General features: G+C 36.8%; 1 long non-coding RNA gene across 1 annotated transcript in view; it reads left to right on the forward strand.

Moving 5' to 3' along the window:
- LOC127462682 (uncharacterized) overlaps positions 1 to 26,473 on the forward strand; it is a 131,727-nt gene that overhangs the window by 64,654 nt on the left and 40,600 nt on the right. Inside the window, exon 3 of the long non-coding RNA XR_007900523.1 lies at positions 6,668 to 6,752. This is a non-coding gene — a long non-coding RNA (uncharacterized LOC127462682). The remainder of the gene's footprint in view (positions 1 to 6,667; positions 6,753 to 26,473) is intronic.

Here is a 26,473-nt window from a genome sequence, read left to right on the forward strand (position 1 = left end):
TTCAGTGGGAAAATTATTGCATCTGTCTCTAAGTTGAACACATCTGAGATTTCGGACTCATATGGTAAATTTGGATATCAGAAAACCTGAAGGAAGAATTAAACATTCACTTGGGTGCCCTTTGCCTCTCTTACTCCCTAAGGACTTCCTGTTATACTGGCTCCTTGGGAGTTACCATTTCAGAGGGTTATAGTAGATCGAAACAGAATCACTTAGCCTTCCATAGGCTTTCTCTTTTTTGGTGATGGGATATTAGGGGGAAATTGCTGTAGAAATTGCTGTTTGAGTCTTTTCTGCATTTGATATTCCTTCCCTGCTAAGTAGACCTGTGCAGCAATGTTGCAGAAGGCGGAAGGATGGTGACAAGTAGGCTTAAGGTGCAATCGAAATTATACATGAGAGCTTGAAATAAATTCTTTTTCTTCCCTGCCCAGCCATCTCTGCTTTAATTGTGTTCCTTAAATGACTGAAAATTGGTTAAAGATGGAGGAGGCTCCTTCACATACACTGAGGCAGACTGCACATACAAAGGAGATGGTGCTGCCTCTCAACTTTTCTAGGTTCTCCATGGGAACCACTGGTCCAGGAAAACCTAATGTAATAGCGGAAGTGGTGGTGGAATGGACTGAAGTTCTAGAAAGCAGGGCTTGATTCTCATCCTGCAATTTTGGAATATACCTAAAAACCAGCCTCTGACGTAGCCATTGTGTAAACTAACAGTGTACTTTGTTTCTGAGGTCTGGACTCGTGCTTTGTGAGAGTTCAACACTTTTGATTATGTACTTTAATTATCGGTCTTAAAATCTGTAGGAAAACAGAAAAGGACTGCTTGCTATAAATAACTGTGTCACTTTCCACGTACTGAGATATATTGCTAAAATGCAGCCTAGGCTATTTTGTTTTTCATTTATTCTTATCTCTGTGAGTCCTGTGAGTGCTATTCACTTTGTTGTTGGTTGGGTTTTTTTTCCCCCCTTTCTTGTTTCTACTTTCAGCCTGCAGGTTTATGAAAAGAAGCAGTGCTTCCTATTGAATTTCATACCACTGCACTTTTCGCTAGTGATTTATTTGAGACCAGTTTTTCAATTTGTGGTTCACATAAGATGTAAGAAAATTATGTATACAATGCTTGTGTTTAGATAAAAAACCACAAGTCCACAAACATACACTCATATACAAAGTGGGGCCCAACCATAAAGTAAATTTTTCCTGAACTGTGCAAGAAAAGAAACAAGCTGTATGTTATCTTATGCCGAACCTACCTTGAAATATAGCTTTCCTTTACTGGGAAACAAGGTAGAAGGGGGAAAGAATTAATGTTGCTTGGTTTAATTAAAAAAAAAAAATATTTGCTTTAAGATGCGTTTTTGAATTTAAGTGTATGGAATCTCAACATCTCTCATATTTCTGTAGAAAACTGTCAGGCAAAATTTATCAGAGCAGAACAACAGATTTTGGGAGAAGTTTTCTTTCTGCCTTCTGGTGCTGTATTTGTTTTCTGTGAAACTGTGTGGAAGGAAAAATTCTTAGAGAAGAATGTGCACAGTTTCTGTTTTCGATATCGTGTACTTGCTATGAAGACTTTCGGCTCTAATGTAATCCTGACCTTTCCTCTGAAACCTGTGAAAGTTTGTAAAGTTTTAAAAGCAAAATTTGTGTAGGGGTGTTGTGCATTTAAAGTAAAGGAACTGAAAAGATGAGGTCCCTATACCTTTCCTTTAGTGTAAAAGGCCACAAAGATGATCAGAGGGCTCTGGTCTTCTCCTATGGAGACAGGTTGCAAGAGTTAGGGTTGCTCAATCTGGAGAAGAGAAGGCTCTGGGGAAATCTCATAGCTGCCTTTTAGAACTTAAAGGGGCCTAGTAAAAAGAGAGGGAACAACCTCTAACATGGACAGATGTTGATACCACAAGGGGAATAGTTTTAAACTAAAAGAGAAGAGATTTAGGTAGAAATTCTTTACTGTGAGGGTGGTGAGGCACTGGAACAGGTTGCCCAGAGAAGCTCTGGGTGCCCCGTTCCTGGAAGTGTTCAAGGTTTGAGCAACCTGATCTAGTGGGAGGTGTCCCTGCCCATGGCAGGGAGGTTGGAACTAGATAATCTTTAAGATCCCTTCCAACCCAAGCCATTCTATTCTACAAAGAAAAATAAAAGCATTTTACTTGGGCTTTTCACTCAGGCCAAATAATTTTATCATTCTGATCTCATGCACCCTTTTGTTAAATCAACTGACCATTTATTGAGTAAGACATCCTTACTGTTCTAAATTGTGCCCCATGGAGACCTTATTCAGTTTAGCTTACACTCTCAGTGGAGAGCCAGCAGTATTTATTATGAGGTCTGAACAGCAGGATGATAATTTACACTGTTTGGGAGATTCTGTGTAACCCTTTTATATCTTGTCATAAAAAATAGCGGTCTTAAGCAACATATCCACACAAACCTAAGAGATCACTCTTTCTGTGAATGTCACAATTTTGTAACAGAACAAATTACATAGGACTGGTTACAAAGAAATTGAAAAAAATGCATAAACTATTGTTGATTTCAATGGGCTTCACAGCCAACTTAGTGTTTGGACTAAGTTTCTGCATGTGCATGTTTGCCCACATACACAAAACATTACATAATGTTTCTCATCTTCTTAATGTTTCCTAGAGAGTTTATTATGCTTTTCAAAAGCAGGATGAAACATGAAAAAACATTGCACAACTAAGGAAATCACTCCCACTTCTCACACATTACCTGATGTAACATGACAGTAGACAGCAGAGATGTTCTTTCCTATTAAGTAAAATACAACTTATGTCAATTAAATAATTGACCAGGTGCCTCTAAGAAATAGGTGTATATCAGGGGAAATGTCATGCCAAGAACATTCAGTTTGCATTAGTAAAAACTTAGAAACAACTGAGGTAACAGAAAAATGTGATGATTTTAAAATGAACTTATTACATCTCTAGGAAACACCTTTAATTGTTCAGATTCAATTTTATATTATCCAGGAGAAGAAAGGAGGAGCATGTACTAATATTTATGAAGAGCTGTGAGCACTAAACTGCTAGTCCTAAAATAAAGTGCGTTCAGATGTAAGATTTTGCTTTATCAGCTATAAGGAGAGGATACAACTGGGACTTTCAGATCACAGCTCAGATTCTCTCTGAAAATACAGTTCATCTCTTATTCCCTCAATGCTTAAGGTAGCCATTTTTGAAAGATAGACTTGTATTAAGAGAATTACAAAAGCTAAATTTTATTTTAAATTTTACAGGTAAACACTGCATAACTTTTTTAATAATACTCTAAGATATTATTTCTTTGTTTTCTGCCATTGCTTCTAAGTTCTATTTATTTTCCTAAATAACTCCCATTAATTTTTCAAGAATACAAATGTTCAACAGAATAAAGATAAAATGACTTAAATTTTTCTCTGAGCAGGGTCATAATTTAAAAAATAATTGCAAAAAAGTCAATTGATTTGAACTTGAGGCTAACCCAAACCTGTTTAGAAATATGAATTTTAAAATAACCTTGATATCTGCAGTCATATTAGCTTATCGATCTTCTATCAAGTATTAAACATCAGTCTGAGTTGGAAGCAAGCTGGGAAATAACACTTCAGGAACAGCCTGAACTTTTCCCCACACACTTTTCTCTTAAAAAAAAAAAAAAGAGTGGTGTTCTTGTTGGGAAGACTCCTGCAGTCCTCACTCTGCTGAGACAGTCTTGAATAGAGTATGGTACAGTCAAGAGCTTCATTGTAGGCTCTGACTTACTGAGTTACAGCAAAGGGAAATTCCTGTTCCTTTTTATAGCAGCAGCACATTTCTGTGACACATCATTCCGTCTTTAGCTTAACATCTGATGACAACTGGCAATAAGGCAATTAGGAAGATGCAAATGCTGACTTGAATTATAAATAGTCTATTAAATGCAAAAAGTGTTATGTTCTCTGTTGGACTGTCCTGTTGCTGCATTGTGCACTCCAAACCAGGAAATGTCCAAGTTAAGTGTCCTTTACTCTGCCCTCTGGTGTATATGGATTACAATACAGTCTTTAATTACATGATTTCAACAATTTCTCATATAATAGAGTGCAAAAACATCCCATAGGTTTCAATTTTAGCTAGAAAAACAAAGATTACTGCAGTACTCCTTTTTTTCCCTTCTTCTATACAGATTAGATGGTCTAAATACTGAGTTAAAAAATTGCAGTAGAAAAGTATGATTAAAATAAATATTTGTGGTAAATAGAACATATATATATATATATATGAAAAAAACTTGTCAGAATAAGTTCTTCTTTTGTAATTTATATTTTAGATGGTTTTTATTTAATTTTTAACAAACATGTTTAATAATGGGAAAAAATCTTTCCTTGAAATGTCTCTATATAAAAATGCTATAACAAAGCTGGATTTTGTTGAGCGTTATTACCACTATGTTATTACTGTAATTACTGTGTGTCCTAATTGCTATTTTTTTTTTTACATTTTTGTATTCAGAACATGCATTAAATGAGGGGAGTGCTACTCCCTTTTGTGAGATGGAGAAATAAAGCACAAAGACATAGGTTCCTAAATGTCTTTAGCACTCACACTGCCTTCTTCACTGATGTTCTTGACATAGCTGGAGCTCAAGAACATATAAACAAGTTGTGTTTAAGTACTAGACATGATGGGCACTGATTGTTGGGAAAACAGCCTGGACTGGGCAAGTTGTCAGAGAAGAATCCTCTCTCAGGTGCTAGTCCATACTAAGAAGTGCCTCGTGCCACTGGGCCCATGCTAAGTTGTCCATCCTTCCTTCTCTGATAGCTTTTACGACCCAGGTTGCTTTCTCCGCTAGCAGTCCAGCCTGGGCTAGTGGCTTGAGTGCTTAGCACAGATAAATCTATTTTACCTTATTCAAACTATTCAAAGCTCTGCAAAATCCTAAACTCTTGGCTCCATTTGCAGTCAGTACCACTACAGGCATCAGGAGTACAAGGTCAGGCAGTACCACTGCTGCCTCTCGTGGAAATCTCTTTCAGAACAAAATAAATCTCTCTCTGGAAATGCATATCTTTTTCTTTGCACTGTTAGGAGGAAACCTTGGTATCTGATATAGATTGGATACTTTGCAGCATCTGAATTTAAACAAGTTCAACCTGGTTCAAAGAGTCTTGCCCAAAGTTATGCTGTAAGCCTATGGCTGATCAGGATGCAAGACCAGGGCTGTGTAATTCAGACTGTTAAGCTTAGCAACGGGACACTCTTCTTTCACGTGCTATAAAATTGAAACACTGAGCATTAAACACTAAAAATGAACCCCATGCCTTGTATCTTGCTAAAAATCCCATGAAGTAGAATCAGTTCAATTCTTGTGCCCTTTTCAACTAAATAAAATATGATTTAGTAACACCCAACTACATTACGCATAATGCTAGTCAGCATGCTCGAATGAAAGTTATAGTGCACTGGCCAAGCGTAAGAGATTATTGAGAAGACAGGACTGCATAAATCTTGCCTATAGAGATGCTCACTGAATTTGCTTGTAGTCATGAAATTATGAGATACCGTTTTTAAGGGTTTTAAGGTTTAATGGACTTTCAAAGTTAAATTTCTGTTTTGCTCTCATGTAACTGAATGGTTCTTTGTTATAGCTAGTAGATACTAAAATAAAAGGCTCAAAGAATAGAAATGTTATGTAGAGTTTGAAAAAGAGTATGAAATTGTGCATAAAGTTACTGCAGAATTTTTCCTTCCAAAAATCTTCTTTACTTTTTCACAAAGGGCCAATGATATTTTATATGGTCAGATGGCTTAATGAGGTAAAAAAAACTTGTTAGAGAAATTTGTATCACAGAAGTGCATCAGAATTGATTGAGAGTCAAATCTGTTTAAATCTGTTGTGCTGTAGTATTTTTATGCTGTGCATTTTAATTTGCCGCAACAAGTTGATATTATTTGAGCACTGGAGTATTCTTCTCTGTTGAGGAAAAATTTCTTGTGTTTGTGATTAAGATTTCCTTGTCTGAGGAGAATGAATTAAAATATACTAAAAGTGTACTTACAGCCCCTGAGAGTTCTGTTTATTTTTGTTTTTGCCATCTGTGTTAATCACGACAGGGAAGCCTAGCTTGTAATCTTAATAGAGCACACACAATGCTTTTGAGTAATGACTTGGTGAAATAAGAAAAAGAAAGAAAAACTAATTTTACCTTTGAAAACAAAAGGACATTTTAAAGGGCACACTATTATCTCAGCATCTACTTGTTCTAATTCCAGAATGCTTCTGTTAAATTAATTTCCACCTAAGCAACCCTTGGTCAAGGGTCACAATTCTTCTAAATGTAGAGAAAGTTCCAACTACTGCGCTTCCTAGAGAGTACGGAAAACCCCCTTCAAGCTCAATTTTATGTTTACATCTCTTCCTAATTCTCTGACCACATAGATATTAATTATATGTACAAATCAAATGAATCTAGCTCAATTAGACATTTATCCCTTTAAAATGTTTTTTGATGGAATTTTTAAACACTGTCGAGATGGGAATTGCAGAGCCAATGCTAAAAACAACAAAATCAGTTTACTATAAAAAAAGACCTTTAGCATAATTTTCATCATTGAGAACTGAAACAGAGTAGGAAAAGAAACTTACTTTTGCCTTTTTTCTACCACTGCAGGTTTTCATCTACACATGACAACACAAATCTAGTCTGCTGTAAACATGCTGAGGTGTTCTGGCCTTCACAGTTTTCCCAACCTGAGGTAAGAAAACGAGTTATTTAATCTTTTGTCTGGATCAGACTCATTAGGAGTGTGACATGTCTTCTTCATTCACAAATGTCAAGCAGAGACCTGATGTCTTGTTTCTCAGGGGCCCTTTTTTGTGTTACATGCTGTTTTCTCAAAATAATCTCTTCCTTGATTATCTGTGCAGTGTCAATCTCCCTTCCTCCTGAACACATGCATTGTTGTCTTTACTCTCATTGGCTCATGTGTACTAGTCAAAAACACCTTTGAAGACTATTCAGCTTCTGATTATATTAAGTGAAACTGTTTGGTACAGTTTTTGGGTGACATATCTGATTTTGTTGAGAAGCTCAATAGCAGTTTCCTTGAAACTAGTTAACATGTGTCTTAATGACAGGTTGTGCTCTTCAGCTTGGGATGATTAAATCAAGTGAACCATCCAATGTTCAGATCTTCAAATTATACAAAATTGTACCCTTTCTCTGAAAAAAATCTGTGAATATTAGACTTTGGTTATTACAAAATAAACAAAGATAGTGGTTGGTATAAAACAAGATATCAAATAAAGTATCTTAAGAAACAGAACATCACCTGTCTTTTAGAATTTGAATTAATAACACAGAGCAAATCCTTAGCAGTGATAGATCTGACATGTCCTTCCTGCCAACTGATTATCTCAGAGAGATTGGCAAATGCACACCTCTAAACTGAAATTGTTAGGCAGAACCTCACACATCTCTTCAGATGGCTGGAACACACACGTGCACATGTGCATACTTCAGTCCATTTAACTTCACATACACTGTACAAATGCCACAGGAAAAACAGTTTTGGTTCCCAAATTTGTGATAAGTGTCAGCCAGATTTGTGGTTTGTTTTATTGGTGTAGATCATGGGGTAAATTATTACTCAGTATGAGTAAGGATACCAGAAGGAGGCCCTAACTAATTATGTAGATGTATTATGATTAATAAGTAATAACCACAATTATTGAGGAATGGCTTAACCAATAAGGTCTTCAATAAATGTTTAATAGTTAAAATACATGATAAACAAAACCAGATGGCAATATAGCATATTGCCAAATCCCACTTGTGTAGCACAGGGTATACAGCCTTATTAGTTCTGAAAGCCCAAATGTAACGTATCTCAAATGAATAGACTTTAAAGAAAAAGTAATTGGAATGTATTTTCATTCTTTGTGACTTTGTGTGACTATATAGTGCCTGTATACCTCTACAGTAGAAGTGGTTTTCTTTTTTTGTATCATTGTTTGGTTTATTGAAATTATCCATATGCTTTAGACAAGTTACTTTCCTTATTTCTTTTTAATGCTAGTTTCGGAATAAAACTCAGTAGGAGAAGAGGAATGAATATGGTCTATGCTTAGCCTGAACCTTTTCATAATACATAGCTTTGAAACAAAGTCCATACCATAGCTATCCTACTGCTCACTGCTCCTCTACAAAATAGAAAGATCAGTTTTATTTTCACTGGAGCTGTGGTCAATCTGTCTCTGTGTAGTTCATCTTGGTCTAGATTCCATGTTCTCAGTGCATCACATTTAATGAGATTCTGGACATTTTCAAACGAGATACAAACGACCAATACTTAGATCAACTTCTTGAGTCTTTAGTTAGTCATACTTAAATCTGATCCATAAATGACTAAAGTTAGTAGGTGACTTTCCATTGACCAAATGGCTTTGAGGTTACAATTCTACCTCAAAAGTCCTGTGACCATGACATGGCTGACCACTGGCAGATGAAGAGCTGCTCTGTAACAGGCTTCTCAATGTTCTCTCCAAGTAAACTTTATTTTAAGTCGGGTTTTGTTGGGCTTGCTCCAGGTCTTACTGGCATTTTTGATTTGTTGTGTTTGTCAGGTTCTGCTCATCATTTCTGTTGGTTATAGGGTAAACATTTAATCTATTAGAGTGTCATTTGACATTTATAATAAAGGAATAAGAGAGGATTCAGTTTTATTCAGAGTATTACCTGTCTTTCCCATGTGACATCTAAAAAGAGACTCAGAGGTACGAAAAGAATTTTTCCTCTTGGGGCAACAGTTGATTAGAATCATTTATTTGAAGAATATATATGCATTGACACACCAATGACCCAGTGACTAGGGCCCTAGGTCCAGATTTCAGTATAGCTACTGATTCACCTAAGCTAGGTTTTGCTTTTGCTTTTAAGAAAACAGGAAAGGTGTATCTATAACCTGAATTTACTTTTAGTCAAATACTGAATAAAACCAGGACAGTCTGTAATCATTATGAATTAAAAACTTTGTAGTATAGGTTGGCTATAGACCTGCTAGCCAGGTTACCAAATACTGGAGCTTTTGATGTTTATAATTGAGAAATGTACCTTTCCAGCAAAAAAGAGGAATGCAGAAACTCAGCTCTGCTGTGTTACCCTCAGCAAAAGAGGGAACTTGATGTGACTCCAGTCAAAGCACTTAAGGTACCTCTGAAGGAAGTAGCTGCTCTCACTTTAACCACTCAGCTTTCCTATACTGGAAGGCTTTTAATCAAGGGAGAAAGGAATAACATCCTGCATATCTCTTGGTTTCTCAGCCAATTTCTTGCTTGCAGGGCTCATGCCCCTTGTCCCAAGGGAAAGCCAGATTTTTTCTTAGCAACAGCAACAGACTGCTTTTCATCCTTTGCAGTATCAATTTGGCTTTCTTGAACTGGTAATCTTGGATAAAATCCTGTCCTCCTTCTGTCTAAGGTGAAGATCAGAACCTACTCTCTTCAGCTAATGATGTATGAGCAAACTTTAAACAGCACCAGGGCCAAAAAAATATCGCTTAACTCACTGCAGTGTTTGAGTATTTCCTATTGTGCTTTTGGTTTGTGCTAACTGGCATCTTTCTAAACAGCTCTGGGGTTTGCTTTGGGAGCAAGTACAGGCAGAGGACCATTTCTAAAAATCAGCTGTTGTGGGACCTCTATTTAAAAATATGAACACAAACTGTTTTTGTCTGCATGGATGCACTGCTGTAGAATGGCTGCAAATATGTTCGACTTCCTAACATGGATTGACATGATGAGGACATAAACTTGGTTCTCCTTTTGTAAACAAAGATAAAAGTTCTTCCACACATAACACTTCCAGGAGCTTAACAGAAAATGCATTAAAGATGATGAAGCACTTATGTATGAAGCTGTCCATAGTTATACAAATATTCCAATTAGAGGCCACAAATTACTGGATTTATGTAACAGCATGGATTAGTATTGCTATGCAGAGCATAACACTGTTAGAGAACAAAAAAAGAAACCTATTCAGTGACAATAAAAAGGGCTATAAAAATAAGCCTGATATAAGATAGCTATTTGTATGGCATAAAATTAGCCCATCATTACAAGTTTAATTAAGACGTTTTGCTCAGTGCAATTCAAACATGATTAGGATTTATATGAGTAAATAGCTAAGTGAAACTAGGCTACCTTGTTTAAAATGTGGCTTTAAACCATCACAGAGTTAATAAGTAAGTTTATAAATAGTCCATAGTGGCTTCTTATGTCTTGTGCTACTGAATGTTTGCAGCTGATATGAGCATGAAGTGCCTTAGTAAGAGATGTGAACACCCAAATGAAAAAAAAACCAAAAAGAGATAACAAAATGACCCTTTGGATCTCCTAATCTTAATCCTTAACAATAGCAAAAGGATAAAAACATTTTTGTACTCCCTTGTGGAAAACTGTGGAAGACAGGAAAATGCTTAATTCCGTTTACCTTTGAGTTGCAGACAGAGTGGGTGAGAGGTGAAGAGGAATGAAATGGGAAGAGGGTGATGTCCAAATGCAAATCCTCAGACTTGAGTGCTTTGAAAATAATTTACTGACTCACTTCATGCAGGGATTAAGTATTGAATACTAATGCTAAGTACTATATACTAAAATTAAGAGCTAATTTAAATATAAAACTATTTGCATTCCCTTACTAGCTAGAAATGAATATATTTTTACTGAATAATTTCTATGCATTTTACAGAAAAATTATTATGATCTGAAAGAAATTTTTTCAAAGCTGAACTTTTCTGTATGATTAGTGACACTATTCTTTTTAGCAGCTTTGAATTTACTGAGTAAAATTCAACTAAATGTAAAAAAAAATTAAAAATCTAAATTGACTGAGACTAGAAGGCAATTTTTTTCCCAGCAATTAGATGCTTGGCTAAATGTTTGACTAATAGAATTAAAGAGAGAGTATGAAACATGTAAAATGACAAAAAATATGTCTTCCCTTCTTTCTGGTTAATTTGTTTTTTAATTCAATTTTCCAACTATATACATTATCTTTTCCTTTTCTAAATCTCATTTTTGTCCTCCTTTCTTCTTTCTCCTCCTCTTATTTTGTCTGTCACAATCCATTTTTATGCTGACTGGTCCTCTCACACGTAATCTTTGCTCATTTTACTCCCAATATGAATTTTTCTGTCTCTCTTTTCTTCCTTCCTAACTCTTCCCACAGAAAGTTTTTCTGTGACTCCAAAATTCTCTTGTTTGTAGAGGTGACAGTGATGTATTGGAAGTGGGATCGACTTTAGCAACTGATGTTTCTTCTAAATAATTCCAGACTAATTCAACACAGTGAGATACTTATGGGTTAAGAGAGAAGGTAGTATCTCAGTCCATTAAGAGGATTTTGACTTGCAGAACAGATGGCAGGTACAAGCAAGCTCTCTCACTTCCATTTATGAGGCCGTATGTGGAAATATGTGGAAATTTTTCTTATGCTGCTTAGAAAAGTGTTAAATTCTCATGAGTGAAGTGGCAGAGTAGTAAAATCCTGTCTAATACATGTATTATTTCTCTTCTGTAAAACATTTATCATTAATTCCTAAAAGATGATTAAATTATAGTTCAAATAGATAGACTTAAACAACAATTACTCTTATAATTACAATTAGAATGGATCATAAATGTATTCAGAGAAGTGCTCTAGAAAGGTAATTTGTGCTCTAACAGCTGGATCTAAACTGTCAGTGCTTCTCTGGAATTTTTAGTAGCTATGCTGCATTTTACTAATGATATTTATCAATTTATATGTTTGCAACTATCTCTGCACCACATAATTGTAGAAACAGCAGCAAGAAACTAAACACACAGGTAAGTGTGTTCATTCCTGTTGCCAGTGCATCCTTTGCATTACATTGTGAATTTATGGAAGACATTCTCTTTTCTGAGAGCAGTTTGTTGCCACTGAATGACCTAAACTGAATTTAATTATTCTTACTTTTCCCACTACAGAGCTTTTGTAATGTTGACTATAGGGTAATCCTTTCTGGTAGGAATTAAGAAGTCTCTAAGAATGCAAAGTGTTGTCAAAAAAATTTGTATACGATTTCAGAATGTTTAGAATGGGGAAAAAAAAGCCAAAAAAGAAGATATTATCTAATTAAATATGGGATTCCTTATTGTGGCATTAAAACATTTTAAAATAAAATGTATACCTTTATTGCCAAATTTCTCTCTATTAAGAATAAGAATGTGACTTCTCAAAACTTGAGCTTTGTGAAATTCAAAAACCCCCAAAAGGTAGATGTTTATGCATCCCATCAGTGGTCTATGTTAACAACAAGCCTTTTGTGAGTTTTGCATAAAGTGTTATAGGTGTGCAAAATACTGTATGAAAAATATCATAAACCCAGTCTCTGCCTCAAATGGTTTCTTTCCTAGTTGTGACACAGTATGCCTAAAAGTGGGAAAGACGATACAGAATGTAATTCTAAACAGGAAATTTTAAGTACTTTTCTTCTCATCTTATTTGTTAAAAAACCTTTAGTATAAATTAGAGAATTGCTGGAGGGGCATGAGAAACAGATTGTAAGAATGCCAGATGTGGAAGCAGAGTGGACGTTGGGCAAAGCCACTAAGGCAGTTCGGCAGGCGTTGTAATGTCAAGGTGCTTCAGAGGTGTCTCTGCTGCTATCCTTTCCTGCAGACTGGAGTGTATTCCTTAACACGCTCCCTGGAACTGAAGTCACCCCTTTTCTGAACAGCACTTGACTCTTCTGCTACATCTTGTTGGCCATCAAACTGAAAGAGGCTTGAAGGAAAATCTAATACCACAGACACACACGTGGGCACACAGACACACAGGCACAATCACACACACACACACACAGTAGTTGTAAATAGTAGCATGGAGGCACAAAGACATCTGCCATGGATCCATCCAAAACAATCTCTGTGTTTAAGTGTCTTTTATTTTCTACAATATTCTCACGTTCATTCTATGACATTTTTACAGCTGTCACTCAAAGAAATAACACACAAACTAGCTGTGGTTACAATGGCTATGGTAGCAAGTCAGTTGCTTAAAAGACCTAAAATAACCAGAAAGTTCAATTGGTGAATTTATTTTGTGATTTAGATATCATTTGAAAATATTGTTTCCTGGAATTGATGCATATCTGTTTATGTGCTGAATCCAGGAGAGACCTTTTACTTTGTGTAAGAGGGCAATCAGCTAAACACTGCACTTTCTTTATCTAGTCTCTTATCCTAGACACTAAGTTAAGAGTTTGGAATTTTTTGAGAGGTAGTTTTTAAAATGTAAAGCATTCTGGGGAATAAATTGTTTTTCTCACTCATTTACCGTTTGAAGTCTTATGAATTAAATAGCTGACATTTCACTGCTTGTCATTCATGAGACTTCAGTTAGTAACAACTTCTCCCTATGGCTTTATTCAGTGTAGGGTTTCTACATGAGTAGTATTTAGTCACATGTTGATATGAACATCATTAATAAACCTCAGTATTTCAGTCCTCAGAGCTGATCCAATACTTTGCTGAAGCTAGTCAGTCCAGGGCAAAATGATGAAAAACTGCACATCCTACAAATACTATCACAACATTATTTTGTATTCCCTTTATACTGCTGTGAACGACTTAATGAAGTGCAAAGAAAGAGGGGATCATTAGTAAAATGGGAAATAGGTTTCCCCACCTGTAAAATGGGGATAATCATTCTTACTTTTCCTGGAGAGTATTAATAGCAGCCTGAAAAATCTGCTCTGGTTTTGTAATTATTACTGCTAGAAGACAAGTAAAATGAAATGATTTATGATATGCTTTTAAATAGATACCCAGACTGTGGAACAAATACTTTTTAGGCCTGTCTGAGCATAGTTTGAACACTAATTAACTGGATTAGAATCTAATTTAATTAAATTCTCTTTGTATGAAAAAATTCTTTTGGATGAATAATACTCTGTTCATTTCTTTCTGGTGATTTTTATTTAGTGGTTAAACAAAACTGAAAAGAGGAATAGTGAATTCAAAGTAAGAATACATGTGCGAGGAATACATAAAGCTAAATTAAATTGGTCTCTGAACCAATTCAAGCTGTAAAAGTAAGGTTATCTCAACCTGTTACCTAGGTGTTGTCTGAACTGTGACTGGTCGTGTGCATATACCCACACTGAAACTAGAGTGGACTCCTCAGTCTAGGTTGCTGTCAATCTCTTCTATAAAGAGCTGTTAAAATAAGGAAGATTTTCAGCAGAATGAAGACCCCCATTTCAGTAAACTGTAGAGTATTGTTCACATACTAGGAAAGGCTAGAGGATCTATACATTAATCTTTACATAATAAAATCTATATTACTCTACTTTGATGGTGCAAATATCAGTGATATATTTACTTGGCCTGTGCTTCAACACAGCCACTTTGGCCTTGGAATTCTTTTAACCGTGGTATCTCGATAGTATGCCCAAATTAGTGACTCCCATGTGAGGCAGTGGGTCTCCTGTAGTTCAGATGGGGCTGCATCCCCTGTGATTTCAGGTGCTCTGAGGAAGGTGGTGGGTCACTTCTGTGTTAGACAATCCTGCATCCACCTGACCTTTGACTCTCACTCTCTAGTGATATTTAGATGAGGTGTGCTCTTAATTGTTTCATGACCAATACACATGCAGTGCAACTGCTCACATTGATAATAGTATTTACCACTCGTTATTTACTGTTAAATAGACAATCTGAGTATTTCTCAGCATCTTAAAGGCTCTCCCAAAGCATCTAAAAATGATTTCAGGCTTTCATGTTTCTTTGTTCCTTTTTCATTTTTGAAGTACCCTATGAAAAAAAAAAAGGCATGGATCTTCATTTTTCCTGACTGCAGTAGTCTTTGAAGTGTTCACATTCTCCTCTGAAATGTGTAAGTTTGTCCTCCACTGATTTCCCCTGCAGCTGCAAATACTCTGCATCTTCAGTGCCCAAAGACCTTATAGTCATGGGAACTGCTTATTCATTATTTTATGATCTCATGTATTTTGATAATTTTAAAAAGTCTTGTATGATATGTATCTATGTGTATATATAAATATATATGCATTCTGTCATGAGCATAAGAGGTTCTGTATTGCTTTCTTAATTACTTTGGGATTTTGAACAATAATTTTTAAATTGATTTTTTTATTTTTTACTTTCCTCACCGAGAAAATAAGATGACATTAGGCATATGATCTCAAGAATTGTGGGGGCATTTGGAAGAACTGTTTTTACCATATAAGACCTGTGATTTGCAGTGTTATGATCATGAAGTGCATTTTCAAATTATAGAAGGCTTTAGGGGGAGATGAGAGGGATTGAAATAAAAATGAAGGTGCAGATATACAATGCTTTACTTAGTTTAGGTAATTTCACTGTGTGTCTGAGTTATACTATAGTGTTCAAATCCAAATAACATTTGTGAATGTTATCGTGTATTAATTTACCTCATAGTTATTTGTGTAATTATATTTACTGGCTTTGTAGTAAATTGCTTTTGGAGCAATCTAGTGATTAAAATATAGTTCCTAAAAACTACTGTTCAGTAAGCTTAGTAAATATTCTTGATGTGCTGACTTCAATTGATTAACTAATCACTTGTTTCACAGGACAAAGGACTTTTATTTAAAACTGCTTGTAGAACACTCAGCTTGTGGAGTGCTAACAGCTGAACCCTAAGAAACACCCATAGTCATATTTTAAAAAACCGTGAATAATGATGAAAGATCTTATAACATCTAGCTATAAGTAGAGATATTTCTCTTGCTTTATTTAAAAATACAACATTCTGAACATCATAATTAGTGCTACAGTGCTCTATCACTGTATGTCCTCACTCACAGAAAACCAGGTGTGACTGAGTCTTCCATCTGATAGTCATACTGAATTAAGTGGAAACTCTGGAATTATGTAGCAGAGGTAAGAGGGACAGGGTAACCGTGAATCTTTGTAAGGAAGAGTACACTACATCTATATGGCTATGGGCCCCAGCTGTAAACACAATGACCTGGTTTCAGGCTATTCTCACAAAAGGTTGGGCTTTTCTCTGGGTAGATGCCATGAGAATGTGAAGTCCTGGTTTATTGACATGACCCTAGGAACCCCAGCCAAGAGCTGAAGGGGACATGCTTGGACCTGGTCTTCTGAAGAATCTTGTGCTCAAAGCAAGAAAGAAGAGTCCTCCAGGAGACCTGACACTGTTCAGTGGTCAGAGTGACCAGCCTGGCTCAGTGCAACGACCTGCCTTGGTAACCTGCTTTGAGTGGTCTCAGAGGCCACATCTGTATTAGCAAACGAAGCATACTTGAGAACAGCTCTGGATACGGTGGCTGAGGGGAGGGGCACAGCCTGCATCCCTGCAGCTAAATGCCTCTGTGGTGTTTCCTGGGAATGGCCCTGGGAAAGCTCTGCCTCTTGAATTGTGCTGAGGAACTATTTGGGAAATTGTTAGCTGGCAAAGAAGTAGTATGCCAAAGACCATTATAGCAATTTATTAGTACATGTAATTGTGTTCCTGCAACTAGAAAAGGATCTGGACTTTAGCTAAGCTGACTAGCATAGGCACAGTCTACTTTCTTAGAAAAGGCACTGCTTCCTAGGAGCTGCTAAGTAGAGAAAAGGAGGTGCTTTTGCTACATTTATGTACCTGTACCTCAAATACAAAGTAGATCATGGATGTGTTTAATTAAGCATTTGCAAACATTATTGTTCATGGGGCTGTTCTCTGAGAACGTGATTCCCTTCTGATTCATAAGCAATGTAGACATACTCACTGAGCAGTGGATCCAAGCTAATAAATTCTGCTTGTTAGGAGGAATGTCTGTGAAACATGGAGATGTTGAGGTTAAGAGCCTTACTGAAATGTATTGGTCTGATGCTCATGGCAAAGTTTTGGTCCCTCTGAAACCACTTTAACTCCAGTGGAAGTGGGCTTGACCCTGCCCCAGCTTACTATAATTAAACCTCTAATTTTCTGTTGAAAGAGATTAAAGACAAATGTTTTTGTGTAAAGATATTTTTTGTGTAACTGTAGTTTACTGCTACGACAGTTCTGCAATTTAATTTAAGCATGAAATACCTCAACCCTTTCTGAAATACCATCTTGCCTGCAGTTTAGCTCCGGGATCCTTGCAGACAAGGCTCCCAGGAGAAAAGGCCTGAAATATCTTGAGTAATGATTAAAAGCTTCAGTAATGTTCCATTAAACCTTGCTGCTTTTAAAATAAATGGACACTTCATTGCTCTAAGACATTTTACCTGTAGACATTCATTTGGAGTCTCATGTTTTTAAATTACTTTACCCCCATATTGCAATCATACCTCAAGATATTACAGGAAAGAAGGATTAAGGAGAATTACATTTAATGACTGGTAGATCAGTAATGATAAGCAGAATGATTTGAGCTCAAATTTTAATTTTGTGTGATGCTTGATGTGGTTTCAGGATGTTGTTTTTACTGCTGTTCATAGTACCAATTCATTAAAATAAGTAGATGTGGCCTGGAAACTAAAAAGATCCCACCTATGTGTTTCAGAGATGGTCAGATTAAAGTGTGTGGTTTTTTTAATAAGCTCAAATGGATATGTGCTAAGTATTTTCATGGATACCTGAAACCACAAATTCTTTTCCTGCCTGTATGTTTTATAAGCAAACTAGAAATTAGAATAGATTTAAAGCTCTCAGATCTTTTGTTCTGATCTGATTCCTGCTTTAAATTAATATATGGCTTTAACCTCAGGAATAAATCTGCTACAGTAACCCACAATTTCACCAATATTTGTGTTAATTCTTAGCATTGTGTACCAGTATAAGAAGGGGTGGGAGCTTTAGTATTTTTAATAGTGTGGAAAATAAGTAAGTTATTTCCACAAAATATGGAAAGTTCCACTTCAGCGGTTGCTCTGAAGTTTTGGGCTCATTGAGAAACAGGGGTGATTGAAATCACAGCAGGAGTTTTGCGGGAGGTTATATCGTACACCTGTATTACTGTGTATGCTCTCTTACAAGGCCTGTATGTTTGAGCCACTCAGGGTATATTCAGGAGTAATTTTTTCCCCTCTCTATATTGCTGTTTCCACAGAGTGGTCGGTTCTTTCTTTTAAATTTCATATGACTGATTTTGGAAATGTGGAATGCATTGTCCTTTCTGAAAGCATGGACTTTCTGTGATTGCTTTCATTTTCTTCAGAAATTATGTCCAAAGTCTTACCTAGTATTCCAGAAAAACCTTGTTCTCATTGTGGCAAGTTTGTATTTGTCAGCCATTGACTTGTGGTTCCAGTGGGAAGAAGCAGCTATAGAAAGCAGGAGTCCCAGACAGAGAGGTGATCTCAGAGACTGTAAAGGTCAGTCCCATGACAGACTCCGATTAGCTGGGATGGCATCATGCATTTGCCTATTTTTAGTGGGGAATCAGTGCAGAGATTCGAGCCATGCTGTGCTATTCTCATGGTTGCCTCAGCTGGTGGGCAGTTGCATCAGGTGGATGTTTCTCTGGAACATGCGATTTCTTTCTTTGCTTACATGTTGCAGTAACTGAGCACAAGAATCAAACACGTGGCTATTCACAACAGTCAAACTACTTCTAAAACTGACCAGCAAAGAGCTCTGGTCAGCCCATAAATGGGAAAGAGCCATGTGTTTAGATATTCAGTTACAAATGGACTTGAAAACCTTTTAGGAGAATTCCTTAAGAGAAAGGGACACTGTGCAGAAGATAGTTGGAACCAGTTGTTTTCCACTTTTTTTATTCCCTTTACTGCTTCAGCTGCTGACCCCCTGCTAGCTGCTGAGCAATCTGAGAGATGGCTCTGCTTGTATATGATAAGAAAGCTGCTGTCCACAAGTGGGTATGGACACTCAATGATAAGAGAAAAAAAATATTTTTACTAGTTGAGAAGAACCTGCCCCCAGGTAAATGATGAAAATTCAGAGATGAATAAGTGATCTGATAAAATCTTGAGCCACTCTGCCAGGGCTCTGTGGATGGGTGCTGTATCTAACATTTTACACTCTACACTCTTTTTACTTTTTTTTTTTTTATTTAGCCCAGGGATGTAAAATGGACTCACAGCAGACCTTTCAAAGTCAGCCTTTCTTTTGGCCTTTCATTTTGCTGTGTTTTTCTTTTCTCCTAAAATTAAGACAAAATGTCGGAAGTGGAAATATTTATGAGAGCCATTTAGAAATATAAAAGAATTCAGCTGAAATGAATTGTGATTGAATAGTCTTCACAATTGTTGTAGCAAGGAAACTTAATATATAGTTGCCATGGAGACTGGTTCTTTGGCCACTGGTCTAACACATTAAAGCCTTTTAGTTCAGCACTATGCTATTTGCAGATGATGCCATACATGATATTAACAAGTGGTTTGCCTCCATTAAGAGGAAAATATCTCTAAAATTATGGCACTTCTCATTAAAGCAGAGATATACAAAACTTCTAGAAGTTATTTCAATAATCAGTGACATGCATGATATCAGTTTATGAAAATACCATGTTTATATAGGAGCAATGCTTATTGTATCAAACTTAGGGAGACATCCCAGCCAGTGCTATTGAAATGTGAGTTTGAATGGAGGCTGTCAAGGTGGAAGAGGCAAACCAACCTCTTCCAAGTGCACGCTTTGCTCAGTAGTGGGATGATCTGACTTTTTTTCCTATTAACCTTTTTCAAAGTAATTCTTTTGAGTGCAGGGGAGTTTTGCACCATGAAAATTACCATGGAATAACTGTACCAAGGAGTTAAAATCTTTCTCCTTGAAAGATTCATATTTATTACTGTTTAATGAAATCATGTTTTTATAAATGGTGTGCTGTATTTTTGCCATGTGACCATCGCACAGAGTTCTGTAGAGTACATTTAATGGAATAAGTGGAAGCACGCACTAAATAGAATGCATAAACTTCGCAGAGGTAAGCCACTTAATAGCAGTGCCTGTAATGAATTTCCTAACTATCTGGCCCATTTCATAAGCTGATAGCTTCGACAGAGACTTAGATATAAAGGTCCTTGATCAAGCAATGGACAGAAACAAAATGTAATGCAGAGCTGTAGCTGTCAAAATCCACTCTGGTCAGGCAAGAGCCTCGGGTGCTCCCTGTAATGGCCTATTTGCTGGCTAAGTCAATATTTCATTCCTACAGTCCAACTGGACTGGAATGTGAAAATAGCAAGTTCCTCAGTCCACCAGTGCTGTGTCAAATAGAGCCTGAATAACATCGGGATCCTATAATTTTGACAGAGATGTAGCTTTCTGCAGAACAGTGGTTGGGCACAGAGGTGACCGAGAGAGGTCAGAGGCTGAATCAGGACACAATGTTGTCACACTATGCCATTATTTCACTGCTATCTTGTACTGGCCATTTCTGCCAGAGTGCAACAGCATCCACACATCACACATAGTTTGTAATTCTTTGTGTAACATCCACACTCGTTTGTAATTTTTTAGGAAGAAAGGTTTATTCTCCTTGCAGAGATCAGGTCTCCAAACGTTACTCCCTGTTGTGATATTTTTAGAAACATCCTGTGGTTCCTGATTTTGGGTTCAGGAGTTTGGGAAAGCATGTCAGTTATCAGTATGAAGTTTATGTGTATTCCAGTATCACAGATCTTGCTTCTGTTACAGGACAAAATTCATAATGCAGTAAACGATCCACCTATATTCTCTGGTTTGATCAGTCAGTTTATTAAGGTTGTGTTTGGCACAAGAGGGCCATGGATTAAGGATGTATATCAATGTCTTTGGAACTTCCCTTTGCAGAAGGACATCATCTTCCCTCTCTGGGAGCGATGTGGATTATCTCACCCCACTATGCAGAATGCTCTCTACAGGCCCCGTTTTAGTTTCTATTTTCTGTATTTGTCTGTAGTTCCTTTAAAACTCAGCAAAACGAAAAATAAATCAAAATGTTCCTTTCAATTTGTCCTACATTGCACTGATTAATAGAGCTAGTTGATTTGTCAGAATATGTCATTTTGCTGAAGTCAAACAAAAATGGGAGCCCGAGACTCACTGCCCTGCATGAGGATTAACAAATTAGTAGTGTGAGACACCTGTATTCAAATCTTGAGGTTCAGAGCGATGTGGTGTGCAAAATTCTAATACAAAATAAACATTGCATCCAAGGATGGTTTTTCAATAAATGTGAAAAATAAAATTTGTCCAGATATTATTTGAAGAAAGGAAATCTTTCAAAATCTTTAAATGGGGGAAAAACCCCAGAGTTTTCACATTCTACTCAGTTCTAGTAATCAGCCATGAATTCTATTACCATACTGATTTTTATTTTCCCATGTGCATGAACTTTCTTTGAAATTCCCAGATATTTTCTTTTGTGTTCCTTTAATATAAACCTAATTTATATCTGCAGGGCTATATTCCCAGTAAGCAAAATATGCTACTACTCTAGACTTTAAATGGGGCCTCAAAATGTGGAAAGTTATCAATTTTTTCAATGAGTCCCACTCCTAAAAAAATTTCCAGAAAAAATGATTCATTGCTGATTTTGAGAGACAAAAATAGCCAGGAAATAACACTTTTCCTTTGATTCCCTGTTTCTTATCTGAAGTCTTCAATTCTAATAAAGGTGATACACTGAGTTAAATATTATCGCATTACACACAATTTCTTAAAAAGAGATTACACTTCTTATTTATTTGCCTATTTGGAGTATGTCCCAAAGCCTGCTGTATCAGCAACATGTGAAGATAAATGAAGTTTGTGGTTGTAATTTGGCATGGATTGAGATGGAAAAAGTGCCTGAACGATGGGTGGGCAAGGTGAGAGTGATTAGGACCAGAAGCAATGCACTGCTGGTCCTGGAGAAGGGTGGGGAGGCTCTGCCCCTACTGCAGCATCACCCCAGGCGTTCCCAGGGCCTTGAGGGACAGGAGATTTTGTCTTATTGTGGAACACATGCAAATGGCAAAGGGAACTTCTGCTTCCCAGTGTCACCCCAACTGACAGCTGAAAAAGAGGATGGGCTTCAAGACTGGTAATTAGCTCTGGCTGCTCTTTATAGGGCACTTACTGCTGCCAATATCTATGATAGCCAGGAGGGACATTCCTGGTATCTTAATCAAAGAGATGTAACACAAGTGTCCAGCCCTCTGGGTGTTTGGGCCCAATCCTTCAAATTGCTGTGCCCTTCCTTGGAAGCACTCAGCACTTCCTTGACAATTGGCATCAATGACAGTCAGAGCAGGTGACTGGGTGACTCCTCAGTATCCCAAGGAACCTTAGTAGTCCTAGGAGGTGCTGAGTAAGGGCTGGATGGCTACCTTCATCTTCAGGCCCAAGGGAATATTGAACAGTTCAAACTCCTACAGGGAAGAACAAAACCTTCAGGTGAAATAGAAGAAATTATTCATCTACCTAAGAAAACAGACAACCTTGAATGATTAAGAACTGTGTGAGAGATATTAATAATCGTATGACTGAGCATAGTATCCAATACAATGCATAATTCATGAACTCACAGCAAAGAGTGATTCTTCTCTCCTTGAAAATTAATTAAGAAAGATGCCTGATGATGCTAAGGATTCACCAAGGCCCATAATTTTGAAAAAGAATGAAAACATGTCTGTATTTGTATTCTACTAAAGCATTACAAAATTCCGATATAAAAAGCAATGAAGCACAATGTTTCAAATATCTATCAGTCCCCTATGGAATCATCAGAAAATTGATTTATAAAAAAAATGTTTCCAAAAAATCTTAAATTATATAAGCATGAAGAGAAATAATATAGCCATAAAGCAATATGAAAATCCACCAAATTTTCATGAAATAGAGTTTTTATTTTTCAAAGAGAGCTTCAGAGTTTCAGTTTCCTGCAAGGAATGGTTGGCTAGTACTGTGTTCCTTGCATTGAATTGCTTCAATTCCTTTTCCCTGTAGGACAGGAAGTTTATTTCCTTAACAGGTTATAAAACAATACTGGAAAATTTACAATCATAATTGGTGGTGGCTGAGGCCAGCAATGTGAAAAGCCAAATTTGTGAGGTGTAGAAGCATTTTGAAATTCACTAGCTCCAATTTTTTTCTGTCTTTTTTTTCCATGTCAACACAAATTAATCTGAGAAAAGTCTCTCCAGATGCTGAATGAAATACGTAATTCGGAAGTATAAGGGATAAACCTCACCATTTTTCTTATTGGCTAAACCATTTTTCTGTGTGGAATTTCAGCTTAATGCACCAACTATCTCAGAAAGCAACACATACCAGTGTGATTCTATGGTCTTTGTAAGGGCTATGCAAAAGAAAATTGCACAGAGCAGTCCAAACCACCCAGTGCTGGGAGAAGGGTCTTCATCTCCTTTTTTTTTGTAGACCATAATTGCTACTAATGGGAATTCTGTGGCATTTTTCACCTGCTTAGGACTGTGTTATTTGGAGGAGAGGGACTGACTGTGCACCAGTATCTCAGCCAGGGTGTTTCAAGTTGGACCCATCTGGCAGTACAGTAGTCATCAGTTGTAGGATGATGTTCTGAGAGATGCCTTTAAAAGCTTATATAAAGCTGATAAAGTGGCTGTGTTTGGGAAGTCCTTCCAGAGGCAGTGAAATGTCTCTGTACAGCTCTGGAGGCACGCTCATTAAATGGCAAGAAAACTTTCATGCAATTAGTTCTTTTCTCACCAGTTAGCATCATAGGGGACAGGAGATTAAATGCAGTGTGTTCTTCAGGTAAGAGAGAGGAACATTTCACTTGCATGAAATTAAAATTTTTCAGGGATTTTTTTTTTGCTAATATTTGTTGTATATAAACTTGTTTATACGAGTTTTGCATGTGTGCTACTATTATTTCACAATAATAGTGGAGACTTGGTTACAGCACTCACCCAATTTATTTCATATGGTACTAGGTTAAATAACTGCTTCATTAAGAAACAACAGATGAAGGTTCTCTTATTGATATCATGCAGATGAGATACTGAAGTTCATACAGATAATATACTCACAGAAGTATTGTATATGTACTAAAAGGCAGGTGTTTTTCTTCAAATTTATGGCTAATGAGAGACATTGAACATATGATGTTTGCCCTGCTAAGCATTGTTTGTCAAGAAAGAAAAGTTTTCTAAATATTCACACATACTCTGACCTAGCTGTGTGAATACACAGCAGTCAAGACCTTTGTCTTAACAAAAGAGCACATCTCTTCTGGAGAGAAAAGACCAGCTCTAGTATTGTTGTATTTCCTTCTGATAGTGGTAATTACTTTGCTTTGTGTGCCTTGCATTACTTTTTATGAATTTAGCTAGATGAAAGCCTCGAGCCAGTACTGATAGCCAGCTTTCCTTTGGCTCTCTGCCAGCAACCTATAATTAAAGTGTTTTCTTGAGAGAGGACCACTGTATAGTACCTATTGTGCATTATGTCCTTGGAATTTGATTGAAGCAATTGAAAAAAAAAATCTCCAATTTATATCGTGGCATATTTCCATGGCACACAGAAAATAAGGAAGTGATTGGTGACAGTCAACATGGCTTCACTGAGGGCAAATTGTGCCTGACAAAGTTGGTAACCTTCTATGATGAGGTTACAGTGTTGCTTGATAAGAGAAAACAGACTGATGTTCATCTACCTGGACTAGTATAAAACATTTGACACCATTCTGCAAGTGTCTAAACCTGAGAGACATGGATTTGATGTGTGGATCACTCGCTGGATAAGGAATTAGCTGGGTGTTTACACTCAAAAGAGTTGTGGTCAATGTCTCACTGTCCAAGTAGAGACCAGGGACAAGTGGCATTCCTTTGGGCTCAGTATTGGGACTGGCATTATTTGACATCTTTGTCATGATGTGGACAGTGGCATTGAGTGCACCCTCAGCCAGTTTGCTGATGACACCAAGCTGGGTGGTGTGGTCAACATGCTGAAGGGGAGGCATGACATCCAGTGGGATCTTGATGGGCTTGAATGGTGGGCCTCTGTGAACCAACAAGGCAAAGTGCAGGGTCCTGGTTGTGGGTTGAAGCCATCCTGAGCACAAATACAGACCGCGTGGAGAATGCACTGAGAGCAGCACTGAGGAAAAGGACTCAGTAACTGAAACTGTATTTCATGCAAATGTACAAATCATAGAATCAGAGAATCACAGAGTGACCTAAATAAAATTGACATAATAACAGTGAATTAAGCTAAATAGAATGAAGGCACTGGTCCCAAAATATTAGTGTTTATGGATAAAATTATCAGGAATGTCTACTGAACTTTAAGTACACACCCAACATTACTCTTCTAAGTTTTCTGGAATAGAGAAGACTTAAAAGTTCAAGTCTTGTTTGCTATGATAATTAATATTGCTGACCAAAGGGATTTCATGGTGGCTTCAGTCAGTGACCTTTGAGAAGCCGTTGTGTATAATGCCATCAGGCAAATGGAATAGCTTTTTGTTTATTGAGAGGTGAACCAGAAGAAGCCATCATCCGAGGCCTGGGCCGTCATGCTAAAGCTGGAAAGATTTCCATGGCTGACAGTTGCTGTGTGCAGGTTTTTGCTGACCTCTGTCTTCTGACTAAATGAGATAATACCTGGCAGTAAAGAACCAGCCAGTAGAAAGCATTATTATTTGCCCTTAGATTGAAGAAAAATAGGGCTTCTCAGGTACACGGGTTAAAAAAAACCCCATGTAACAACTATGAATAATGAAGTTGCCTTTTACATTCCCAGTCTTACTGTTGGTATTTTTAATTTTGCATATCTGAAACAATACTATTCATACAGTTTAAATGTAAGTGGATTGTTTTACACTACTTGTGCCAAGTATATTATTTATAACAAGTATATTATTTATAACAACAGTCCAATTAGGATTACTACTTGAAAATTTTTCAGCAAGTTCTGATCAGTCCCTAAACTGCTGAGGTCAAGGACCAAAAATACATGTAGAATATTGCTCTACACTTGGTATGCCTCAGTAAAGATACAGCTATAATTAACTGCTACTGAAGCAGAAACTACTAAGTGCTCCTGATTTAGTTATTTTCCTAATGTAAGCTGGGAAATTTGATGAAGAATCTGTTTAAAGCCTTAATAATCTTTGCTGTTGTTTGTTTTTTATTTAAAGAAAGAAACTAAAAGCAAAACTATCAGGTTTCAGCATGTGCGTTTTAGGTTTATGTTTGCGTTATGTCAGACAAAGGTCCATGGTAAAGCAGGTTAAACACCTTGTTCCTGGTGGCTTTCTAATGTTCTTCATATCAAAAGCACTTGTTGAAGTAAGAAGTGAGACTGATCTTCAGAAACTGTAAGCAAACAAATTACTTTTTCAGTGGGCAGAAGTATTCGGAAGCTTTCTAAACATTTTCTCAAGTGAGCAAGATTTTGAAAGAAGCATATTTTGATAAAGTTCTTGGAAAAAATCTGGCTCAATTTGGATTAACAAAGTCCAGTTTTTTATATGGAATTTAAAAACTCTTCCTTGTGCTGTTCCTT

This window comes from Manacus candei, unplaced genomic scaffold (assembly GCF_025592945.1).
Source record: "Manacus candei isolate 608988 ecotype Guabito, Panama unplaced genomic scaffold, ASM2559294v1 h1tg000135l, whole genome shotgun sequence".
NCBI classification, from domain to species: Eukaryota; Metazoa; Chordata; class Aves; order Passeriformes; family Pipridae; genus Manacus; species Manacus candei.